Here is an 8,626-nt window from a genome sequence, read left to right as displayed (position 1 = left end):
CCTCGTAGCTCGAGATGAGGGATCCTTTCCCTGCTTTCAACGGGAAAGAATTCCCGGCGTTCCCGTCGCATCTCAAGAGGAGGCACTCTCAACAGGAAAGGAGAGAGGATCTCCATGGTCGTACCACCATTCCAAGAGTCCCCCAGATGTCTCAGTCCATTCCAGAGGAACCTCTTTGCCCTGCACTGGCTCATCTTTCACGCCGAGGATCGACTCACACCACGGTGGCACGTGGGACAGCCCTGTGGGAAAGCCTCGAGGGAAAACCACAGATCCTTTGATCCACGTGACGGGAAGCGTGACATTGCTGCTACAGCCTGGAAGGAAAGCGCACGTGCATGCCCCCACTCGAGACGAGGCCTGACTCCCCTGGGGAGACTCCAGAAATACCCAAAGTTCCATGTCACCCCTGAGAGAAAACCTCGGTTCCGGCCCTTACTCCACACAAGGTTTTTGGCCCCGGTATCGACGGGAGAGGAATCCCGAGAGGCCCCCTAGCAACTCGCATGGGGACTGGCCTCTCCTGAGGCCACCAGGGCGGGTCCCTGAGGTCCCCGTCGTAACGCGAGAACACCTGCCGCAACTCGAGAAAATCCAGGAAGTTCTCCCTTCCAGGTCAGATGAGGCCTATTTCCAATGAGGCGTCTGGAGACTAATGACACCTAACCTCTGGAACTTCGAAAGGGTCTTTCACACCCTTGCTGCTACTCAAGAAGTTCACCGCCATACCCGTCTCCACTCGAGAGGAAGCACGATGGTCCCGCCCACATCCAGAGGAGCCCCGTTTCCCCCTCGTAGCTCGAGATGAGGGATCCTTTCCCTGCTTTCAACGGGAAAGAATTCCCGGCGTTCCCGTCGCATCTCAAGAGGAGGCACTCTCAACAGGAAAGGCGAGAGGATCTCTATGGTCGTACCACCATTCCAAGAGTCCCCCAGATGTCTCAGTCCATTCCAGAGGAACCTCTTTGCCCTGCACTGGCTCATCTTTCACGCCGAGGATCGACTCACACCACGGTGGCACGTGGGACAGCCCTGTGGGAAAGCCTCGAGGGAAAACCACAGATCCTTTGATCCACGCGACGGGAAGCGTGACATTGCTGCTACAGCCTGGAAGGAAAGCGCACGTGCATGCCCCAACTCGAGACGAGGCCTGACTCCCCTGGGGAGACTCCAGAAGTACCCAAAGATCCATGTCAGCCCCTGAGAGGAATCCTCGGTTCCGGCCCTGACTCCACACAAGGTTTTTGGCCCCGGTATCGATGGGAGAGGAATCCCGAGAGGCCCCCTAGCAACTCGCATGGGGACTGGCCTCTCCTGAGGCCACCAGGGCGGGTCCCTGAGGTCCCCGTCGTAACTCCAGAACACCTGCCGCAACTCGAGAAAATCCAGGAAGTTCTCGCTTCCAGGCGAGATGAGGCCTATTAACGATGAGGCGTCTGGAGACTAATGACACCTAACCTCTGGAACTTCGAAAGGGTCTCTCACACCCTTGCTGCAACTCAAGAAGTTCACCACCATACCCGTCTCCACTCGAGAGGAAGCACGATGGTCCCGCCCACATCCAGAGGAGCCCCGTTTCCCCCTCGTAGCTCGAGATGAGGGATCCTTTCCCTGCTTTCAACGGGAAAGAATTCCCGGCGTTCCCGTCGCATCTCAAGAATAGGCACTCTCAACAGGAAAGGCGAGAGGAACTCCATGGTCGTACCACCATTCCAAGAGTCCCCCAGATGTCTCAGTCCATTCCAGAGGAACCTCTTTGCCCTGCACTGGCTCATCTTTCACGCCGAGGATCGACTCACACCACGGTGGCACGTGGGACAGCCCTGTGGGAAAGCCTCGAGGGAAAGCCTCGAGGGAAAACCACAGATCCTTTGATCCACGCCATGGGAAGCGTGACATTGCTGCTACAGCCTGGAAGGAAAGCGCACGTGCATGCCCCCACTCGAGACGAGGCCTGACTCCCCTGGGGAGACTCCAGAAGTACCCAAAGATCCATGTCAGCCCCTGAGAGGAATCCTCGGTTCCGGCCCTGACTCCACACAAGGTTTTTGGCCCCGGTATCGACGGGAGAGGAATCCCGAGAGGCCCCCTAGCAAGTCGCATGGGGACTGGCCTCTCCTGAGGCCACCAGGGCGGGTCCCTGAGGTCCCCGTCGTAACTCGAGAACACCTGCCGCAACTCCAGAAAATCCAGGAAGTTCTCCCTTCCAGGCGAGATGAGGCCTATTTCCGATGAGGCGTCTGGAGACTAATGAAACCTAACATCTGGAACTTTGAAAGGGTCTTTCACACCCTTGCTGCTACTCAAGAAGTTCACCGCCATACCCGTCTCCACTCGAGAGGAAGCACGATGGTCCCGCCCACATCCAGAGGAGCCCCGTTTCCCCCTCGTAGCTCGAGATGAGGGATCCTTTCCCTGCTTTCAACGGGAAAGAATTCCCGGCGTTCCCGTCGCATCTCAAGAGGAGGCACTCTCAACAGGAAAGGCGAGAGGAACTCCATGGTCGTACCACCATTCCAAGAGTCCCCCAGATGTCTCAGTCCATTCGAGAGGAAGCTCTTTGCCCTGCATTGGCTCATCTTTCACGCCGAGGATCGACTCACACCACGGTGGCACGTGGGACAGCCCTGTGGGAAAGCCTCGACGGAAAGCCTCGAGGGAAAACCACAGATCCTTTGATCCACGCGACGGGAAGCGTGACATTGCTGCTACAGCCTGGAAGTAAAGCGCACGTGCATGCCCCCACTCGAGACGAGTCCTGACTCCCCTAGGGAGACTCCAGAAGTACCCAAAGTTCCATGTCACCCCTCAGAGGAAACCTCGTTTCCGGCCCTGACTCCACACAAGGTTTTTGGCCCCGGTATCGACGGGAGAGGAATCCTGAGAGGCCCCCTATCAACTCGCATGGGGACTGGCCTTTCCTGAGGCCACCATGGCGGGTCCCTGAGGTCCCCGTCGTAACTCCAGAACACCTGCCGCAACTCGAGAAAATCCAGGAAGTTCTCCCTTCCAGCCGAGATGAGGCCTATTTCCGATGAGGCGTCTGGAGACTAATGACACCTAACCTCTGGAACTTCGAAAGGGTCTTTCACACCCTTGCTGCTACTCAAGAAGTTCACCGCCATACCCGTCTCCACTCGAGAGGAAGCACGATGGTCCCGCCCACATCCAGAGGAGCCCCGTTTCCCCCACGTAGCTCGAGATGAGGGATCCTTTCCCTGCTTTCAACGGGAAAGAATTCCCGGCGTTCCCGTCGCATCTCAAGAGGAGGCACTCTCAACAGGAAAGGCGAGAGGAACTCCATGGTCGTACCACCATTCCAAGAGTCCCCCAGATGTCTCAGTCCATTCGAGAGGAAGATCTTTGCCCTGTACTGGCTCATCTTTCACGCCGAGGATCGACTCACACCACGGTGGCACGTGGGACAGCCCTGTGGGAAAGCCTCGACGGAAAGCCTCGAGGGAAAACCACAGATCCTTTGATCCACGCGACGGGAAGCGTGACATTGCTGCTACAGCCTGGAAGCAAAGCGCACGTGCATGCCCCCACTCGAGACGAGTCCTGACTCCCCTAGGGAGACTCCAGAAGTACCCAAAGATCCATGTCAGCCACTGAGAGGAATCCTCGGTTCTGGCCCTGACTCCACACAAGGTTTTTGGCCCCGGTATCGACGGGAGAGGAATCCCGAGAGGCCCCCTAGCAACTCGCATGGGGACTGGCCTCTCCTGAGGCCACCAGGGCGGGTCCCTGAGGTCCCCGTCGTAACTCGAGAACACCTGCCGCAACTCGAGAAAATCCAGGAAGTTCTCCCTTCCAGGCGAGATGAGGCCTATTTCCGATGAGGCGTCTGGAGACTAATGACACCTAAACTCTGGAACTTCGAAAGGGTCTTTCACACCGTTGCTGCAACTCAAGAAGTTCACCGCCATACCCATCTCCACTCTAGAGGAAGCACGATGGTCCCGCCCACATCCAGAGGAGCCCCGTTTCCCCCTCGTAGCTCGAGATGAGGGATCCTTTCCCTGCTTTCAACGGGAAAGAATTCCCGGCGTTCCCGTCGCATCTCAAGAGGAGGCACTCTCAACAGGAAAGGCGAGAGGAACTCCATGGTCGTACCACCATTCCAAGAGTCCCCCAGATGTCTCAGTCCATTCCAGAGGAACCGCTTTGCCCTGCACTGGCTCATCTTTCACGCCGAGGATCGACTCACACCACGGTGGCACGTGGGACAGCCCTGTGGGAAAGCCTCGAGGGAAAACCACAGATCCTTTGATCCACGCGACGGGAAGCGTGACATTGCTGCTACAGCCTGGAAGGAAAGCGCACGTGCATGCCCCCACTCGAGACGAGGCCTGACTCCCCTGGGGAGACTCCAGAAATACCCAAAGTTCCATGTCACCCCTGAGAGGAAACCTCGGTTCCGGCCCTGACTCCACACAAGGTTTTTGGCCCCGGTATCGACGGGAGAGGAATCCTGAGAGGCCCCCTAGCAACTCGCATGGGGACTGGCCTTTCCTGAGGCCACCAGGGCGGTTCCCTGAGGTCCCCGTCGTAACTCGAGAACACCTGCCGCAACTCGAGAAAATCCAGGATGTTCTCCCTTCCAGGCGAGATGAGGCCTATTTCCAATGAGGCGTCTGGAGACTAATGACACCTAACCTCTGGAACTTCGAAAGTGTCTTTCACACCCTTGCTGCAACACAAGAAGTTCACCGCCATACCCGTCTCCACTCGAGAGGAAGCACGATGGTCCCGCCCACATCCAGAGGAGCCCCGTTTCCCCTCGTAGCTCGAGATGAGGGATCCTTTCCCTGCTTTTTACGGGAAAGAATTCCCGGCATTTCCGTCGCATCTCAAGAGGAGGCACTCTCAACAGGAAAGGCGAGAAGAACTCCATGGTCGTACCACCATTCCAAGAGTCCCCCAGATGTCTCAGTCCATTCCAGAGGAACCTCTTTGCCCTGCACTGGATAATCTTTCACGCCGAGGATCGACTCACACCACGGCGGCACGTGGGACAACCCTGTGGGAAAGCCTCGAGGGAAAGCCTCGAGGGAAAACCACAGATCCTTTGATCCACGCGAAGGTAAGCGTGACATTGCTGCTACAGCCTGGAAGAAAAGCGCTCGTGCATGCCCCCACTCGAAACGAGGCCTGACTCCAGTGGGGAGACTCCAGAAGTACCCAAAGATCCATGTCAGCCCCTGAGAGGAATCCTCGGTTCGGGCCCTGACTTCACACAAGGTTCTTGGCCCCGGTATCGACGGGAGAGGAATCCCGAGAGGCCCCCTAGCAACTCGCATGGGGACTGGCCTCTCCTGAGGCCACCAGGGCGGGTCCCTGAGGTCCCCGTCGTAACTCGAGAACACCTGCCGCAACTCGAGAAAATCCAGGAAGTTCTCCCTTCCAGGCCAGATGAGGCCTATTTCCGATGAGGCGTCTGGAGACTAATGACACCTAACCTCTGGAACTTCGAAAGGGTCTTTCACACCCTTGCTGCTACTCAAGAAGTTCACCGCCATACCCGTCTCCACTCGAGAGGAAGCACGATGGTCCCGCCCACATCCAGAGGAGCCCCGTTTCCCCCTCGTAGCTCGAGATGAGGGATCCTTTCCCTGCTTTCAACGGGAAAGAATTCCCGGCGTTCCCGTCGCATCTCAAGAGGAGGCACTCTCAACAGGAAAGGCGAGAGGATCTCCATGGTCGTACCACCATTCCAAGAGTCCCCCAGATGTCTCAGTCCATTCCAGAGGAACCTCTTTGCCCTGCACTGGCTCATCTTTCACGCCGAGGATCGACTCACACCACGGTGGAACGTGGGACAGCCCTGTGGGAAAGCCTCGAGGGAAAACCACAGATCCTTTGATCCAGGCCACGGGAAGCGTGACATTGCTGCTACAGCCTGGAAGGAAAGCACACGTGCATGCCCCCACTCGAGACGAGGCCTGACTCCCCTGGGGAGACTCCAGAAGTACCCAAAGATCCATGTCAGCCCCTGAGAGGAATTCTCGTTTCCGGCCCTGACTCCACACAAGGATTTGGCCCGGGTATCGACGGGAGAGAAATCCCGAGAGGCCCCATAGCAACTCGCTTGGTGACTGGCCTCTCCTGAGGCCACCAGGGCGGGTCCCTGAGGTCCCCATCGTAACTCGAGATCACCTGCCGCAACTCGAGAAAATCCAGGAAGTTCTCCCTTTCAGGCGAGATGAGGCCTATTTCCGATGAGGCGTCTAGAGACTAATGACACCTAAACTATGGAACTTCGAAAGGGTCTTTCACACCCTTGCTGCAACTCAAGTAGTTCACCGCCATACCCGTATCCACTCGAGAGGAAGCACGATGGTCCCGCCCACATCCAGAGGAGCCCCGCTTTCCCCTCGGAGCTCGAGATGAGGGATCCTTTCCCTGCTTTCAACGGGAAAGAATTCCCGGCGTTCCTGTCGCATCTCAAGAGGAGGCACTCTCAACAGGAAAGGCGAGAGGAACTCCATGGTCGTACCACCATTCCAAGAGTCCGCCAGATGTCTCAGTCCATTCCAGAGGAACCTCTTTGCCCTGCACTGGCTCATCTTTCACGCCGAGGATCGACTCACACCACGGTGGCACGTGGGACAGCCCTGTGGGAAAGCCTCGAGGGAAAACCACAGATCCTTTGATCCACGCGACGGGAAGTGTGACATTGCTGCTACAGCCTGGAAGGAAAGCGCACGTGCATGCCCCCACTCGAGACGAGGCCTGACTCCCCTGGGGAGACTCCAGAAGTACCCAAAGATCCATGTCAGCCCCTGAGAGGAATCCCCGGTTCCGGCCCTAACTTCACAGAAGGCTTTTGGCCCCGGTATCGACGGGAGAGGAATCCTGAGAGGCCCCCTAGCAATTCGCATGGGGACTGGCCTTTCCTGAGGCCACCATGGCGGGTCCCTGAGGTCCCCGTCGTAACTCGAGAACACCTGCCACAACTCGAGAAAATCCAGGAAGTTCTCCCTTCCATGCGAGATGAGGCCTACTTCCAATGAGGCGTCTGGAGACTAATGACACCTAACCTCTGGAACTTCGAATGGGTCTTTCACACCCTTGTTGCAACTCAAGAAGTTCACCGCCATACCCGTCTCCACTCGAGAGGAAGCACGATCGTCCCGCCCACATCCAGAGGAGCCCCCTTTCCCCCTCGTAGCTCGAGATGAGGAATCCTTTCCCTGCTTTCAATGGGAAAGAATTCCCGGCGTTCCCGTCGCATTTCAAGCGGAGGCACTCTCAACAGGAAAGGCGAGAGGAACTCCATGGTCGTACCACCATTCCAAGAGTCCCCCAGATGTCTCAGTCCATTCCAGAGGAACCTCTTTGCCCTGCACTGGCTCAGCTTTCACGCCGAGGATCGACTCACACCACGGTGGCACGTGGGACAGCCCTGTGGGAAAGCCTCGACGGAAAGCCTCGAGGGAAAACCACAGATCCTTTGATCCACGCGACGGGAAGCGTGACATTGCTGCTTCAGCCTGGAAGGAAATTGCACGTGCATGCCCCGACTCGAGACGAGGCCTGACTCCCCTGGGGAGACTCCAGAAGTACCCAAAGATCCATGTCAGCCCCTGAGAGGAATCCTCGGTTACGGCCCTGACTCCACACAAGGTTTTTGGCCCCGGTATCGACGGGAGAGGAATCCCGAGAGGCCCCCTAGCAACTCGCATGGGGACTGGCCTCTCCTGAGGCCACCAGGGCGGGTCCCTGAGGTCCCCGTCGTAACTCGAGAACACCTGCCGCAACTCGAGAAATTCCAGGAAGTTTCCCCTTCCAGGCGAGATGAGGCCTATTTCCGATGAGGAGTCTGGAGACTAATGACACCTAACCTCTGGACCTTCGAAAGGGTCTTTCACACCATTTCTGCAACTCAATAAGTTCACCGCCATACCCGTCTCCACTCGAGAGGAAGCACGATGGTCCCGCCCACATCCAGAGGAGCCCCGTTTCCCCCTCGTAGCTCGAGATGAGGGATCCTTTCCCTGCTTTCAACGGGAAAGAATTCCCGGCGTTCCCGTTGCATCTCAAGAGGAGGCACTCTCAACAAGAAAGGCGAGAGGAACTGCATGGTCTTACCACCATTTCAAGAGTCCCCCAGATGTCTCAGTCCATTCCAGAGGAACCTCTTTGCCCTGCACTGGCTCATCTTTCACGCCGAGGATCGACTAACACCACGGTGGCACGTGGGACAGCCCTGTGGGAAAGCCTCGAGGGAAAACCACAGATCCATTGATCCAGGCCACGGGAAGCGTGACATTGCTGCTACAGCCTGGAAGGAAAGTGCACGTGCATGCCCCGACTCGAGACGAGGCCTGACTCCCCTGGGGAGACTCCAGAAGTACCCAAAGATCCATGTCAGCCCCTGAGAGGAATCTTCATTTCCGGCCCTGACTCCACACAAGGTTTTTGGCCCCGGTATCGACGGGAGAGGAATCCCGAGAGGCCCCCTAGCAAGTCGCATGGGGACTGGCCTCTCCTGAGGCCACCAGGGCGGGTCCCTGAGGTCCCCGTCGTAACTCGAGAACACCTGCCGCAACTCGAGAAAATCCAGGAAGTTCTCCCTTCCAGGCGAGATGAGGCCTATTTCCGATCAAGCGTCTGGAGACTA

The sequence above is a fragment of the Capricornis sumatraensis genome, unplaced genomic scaffold (genome assembly GCF_032405125.1).
Source record: "Capricornis sumatraensis isolate serow.1 unplaced genomic scaffold, serow.2 scaffold1, whole genome shotgun sequence".
NCBI lineage: Eukaryota > Metazoa > Chordata > Mammalia > Artiodactyla > Bovidae > Capricornis > Capricornis sumatraensis.
Note: the sequence above shows the minus strand (reverse complement) of the source record.